The sequence below is a fragment of the Piliocolobus tephrosceles genome, chromosome 21 (genome assembly GCF_002776525.5).
Source record: "Piliocolobus tephrosceles isolate RC106 chromosome 21, ASM277652v3, whole genome shotgun sequence".
NCBI lineage: Eukaryota > Metazoa > Chordata > Mammalia > Primates > Cercopithecidae > Piliocolobus > Piliocolobus tephrosceles.
In genome coordinates this window covers 34,922,539-34,925,859 of record NC_045454.1, presented here as the reverse complement: position 1 = coordinate 34,925,859, position 3,321 = coordinate 34,922,539, and the positions used below count along the sequence as shown (strand labels likewise).

The 3,321-nt window shown below is 53.0% G+C and overlaps 1 protein-coding gene across 3 annotated transcripts in view; it reads right to left on the bottom strand.

Moving 5' to 3' along the window:
* IQCN (IQ motif containing N) overlaps positions 1-3,321 on the bottom strand; it is a 24,198-nt gene extending 20,877 nt beyond the window's left edge. For all 3 annotated transcript variants that reach the window (XM_023229668.2, XM_023229667.2, XM_023229669.2), the window contains exon 1: positions 2,354-3,321. The gene's annotated coding sequence lies outside the window, so the exon portion shown is untranslated. The remainder of the gene's footprint in view (positions 1-2,353) is intronic.

Here is a 3,321-nt window from a genome sequence, read left to right as displayed (position 1 = left end):
CACCCTTTTTTTTTTTTTCTTTTGAGTTTCATTCTTGTTGCCCAGGCTGGAGTGCTGTGGTGCAATCTCTGTTCACTGCAACCTCCTCCTCCCGGGTTCAAACGATTCTCCTGCTTCAACCTCCTGGGTAGCTGGGATTACAGGCACCCACCACCACGCCCAGCTAATTTTTGTATTTTTAGTACAGATGGGGTTTCATCATATTGGTCAGGCTGGTCTCAAATTCCTGACCTCAGGTGATCCACCCACTTTGGCCTCCCAAAGTGCTGGGATTACAGGCATGAGCCACCGCGCCTAGCCTTGGGGCCTCTGTTTTTTGTGTGTGTTGAGAGGGCTGTAGAAAGGTTTTCACCAGGTCAAGACTGAGAAGTTGCAGGACCACGTTCTGGACCCAGGGCTCTGGCGGGCTTCACCCGGTGTCTTCACACCTCTATCCCTAATGCCTCACCAGCGCCCTCTATTGAGAATTCTTGGCATTGTGCTCACTTTTTTTTTTTTTTTTTTTTTTTTTTTGAGAGGAAGTCTTGCTCTGTCGCCCAGGCTGGAGTGCACTGGCACCATCCCGGCTCACTGCAAGCTCCGCCTCCCGGGTTCACGCCGTTCTCCTGCCTCAGCCTCCTGAGTAGCTGGGACTACAGGCACCCACCACCATGCCCGGCTAATTTTTTGTATTTTTAGTAGAGACGGGGTTTCACCATGTTAGCCAGGACGGTCTCAATCTCCTGACCTCGTGATCCGCCCACCTCAGCCTCCCACAGTGCTGGGATTATAGGCATGAGCCACCGCACACGGCCGAGCATTGTGCTTGCTTTAACGGAGACACGAAAGAAATTCCTTTATCACATATTGAAAGGGTCCATTCGGAGACAAGAGGCGACACATGGATAATTGACACACATATATTTATTTATTATTATTTTTATTTTTTTGAGACGGAATCTTGCTCTGTTGCCCAAGCTGAGGTGCAGTGTCACCATCTTGGCTCACTGCAACATCCACCTCCCCGGTTCAAAGTGATTCTCCTGTCTCAGCCTCCTGAGTAGCTGGGATTACAGGCACCCGCCACCACACTTGGCTAACTTTTGTATTTTTAGTAGAGACGGGGTTTTGCCATGTTGACCAGACAGGTCTCGAACCCCTGACCTCAAGTGATCCGCCCGCCTCGGCCTCCCAAAGTACTAGTATTACAGGCATGAGCCACCACGCCTGGCCTAATTATTATTAATAACATTATCATTTTTGAGACGGAGTTTCGCTTTTGTTGTCCAGGCTGGCGTGTAATGGCACCATCTTGGCTCTCTGCAACCTCTGCCTCTGGGTTGAAGCGATTCTTCTGCCTCAGCCTCCTGAGTAGCTGGGATTACAGGCATGCACCACCACGCCTGGCTAATTTTGTATTTTTAGTAGAGACAGGGTTTCTCCATGTTGGTCAGGCTGGTCTCGAACTCCTGACCACAGGTGATCTGCCCGCCTTAGCCTCCCAAAGTGCTGGGATTACAGGCGTGAGCCACCGTGCCCGGCCTAATTTTTGTATTTTTAGTAGAGATGGGGTTTGATCATATTGGTCAGGCTGGTCTTGAACTCCTGACTGAGGCAGGAGAATCACTTGAACCTGGGAGGACGGAGGTTACAGTGAGCCGAGATCATGCTACTGCACTCCAGCCTGGGTGACAGAGCGAGATTCCATCTCAAAAAAAAAAAAAAAAAAAAAGAACTTGGAGACAGCAGCTTTGGGAGCCGAATGGGCCCATTCCAGGGGCTGAGGTGTCATCAACCAAACGGTACAGCTCTTCAGAGGAACTCAACCAGAAGGGGTGAGAAACGAGATTGTGGGGGATGAGAAGAAGGAACAGGGGCCCCCTGGACACAGAAGCCGAGTGACTGGCTGAGTAAACCCCTCTGAGCCTCAATTTCCCTATCTGTCACAAGAGATAAGATCACCATCCTCAGGCTCCCAAAGAGACACAACAGGCTTGACTGGGCACAGTGGCTCCTGCCTGTGATCTGAGCACTGTGTGGGGCCAAGGTGGGAGGATCGCTGGAGCCCAAGAGTTTGAAGACAACCTGGGTAACATGTCTCTATTTAAAAAAATAATAAAGAGACATAACAGGCTCTCCAGGATGTCCCCCATCACAGGTGAACAAATCCACCATCAAGGCTTTGGAGGTCCCTAGAATCCCTGATCTGAGGGGCCCAGGAGCTGATCCATCATTTGGAGTCACCCAGAAGGCCCAGAAGGGCTCCAAAGGCACTGGGGGCCAGAGGAGAATAACAGGGTCCCCCACGAACCCTCGCACACCAGCCCTCCACCAGCCCCACTCACCCGCCCCCAAAGCCACCAGCCCTACTCACCTGCCCCTGAAGCTAAACCCAGCAGTCTGAAAGGCCAGTCTTGGAGCCCTGGTGCCGCAGCAGCTTTGTGACTCAAAGCCAAGTTCTGGCCAATCCCTGCCACCTCTTGGGGGGAGGGGATTCTAGAAGGCACAGCCAGAGGTTGGGGAACAGGACGCAGGGCAGCGCCAAAGGTCATGGTAGTTGCTACCTACACCTGCTCATCCTGAGTAGAAAGGGTTCTCAGCACAGAGGAAACCCCAAATCTCCCCCTCCATGTACCTAGAGGCAGCTTCGGTCTTTCATCCCATGGGCATTTTCTGAGCGCCTACTATATGCTGGAATTTGCCCCAGGCCTGGGGATACAAACAACTCAAAGAATTTGGGGGTATAAAATGGTTAGATGGGAAGGAACCAAAAAGGAGGTGTAACGGGCCAGTCAGGGTTCTGACCGATGTCTTGGGTCTGGCTCTGAGACTGCGGGCTCCTTGGGGTGGGACTGGACTTGATGTGTCTTGGGATCACCACCGGGCCTGGCAAAAGTGGGCACTGACCCTGAGCCACAGCCCTGTAAGGGGAAGTCAGGCCGCCGTCCTGGGTCACCTCCTGGGGCTGGGCTGGGGCCCAGCATGAGTCACCGCTGGCTGGGCCGAGGCTGACACGCACCTTGGACTCAGTGCAGCTGGCTCCAGCCAAAGCCAGCCTGGCCCAGAAGCCTTCGCCTGGCTTCCCTGGGGAGCCGCTGGGGGTTGCCGGGACAAGAACCAGCAGGGGTACCTGGCCTCCCCCTGCAAAGACCACCCTCTCCAAAATCTTCTCTATACTGTGGGTGTGACTTTGGACAAAATCAGGACATATCAGATGGCAGTTGGGTGGGGTTTAAATCTTTTGTCTGTTTTTTGTTTTTTGAGATGGAGTCTCGCTCTGTTGCCCAGGCTGAAGTGCAGTGGTGCAATCTTGGCTCACTGCAACCTCCACCTCTCCAGGTT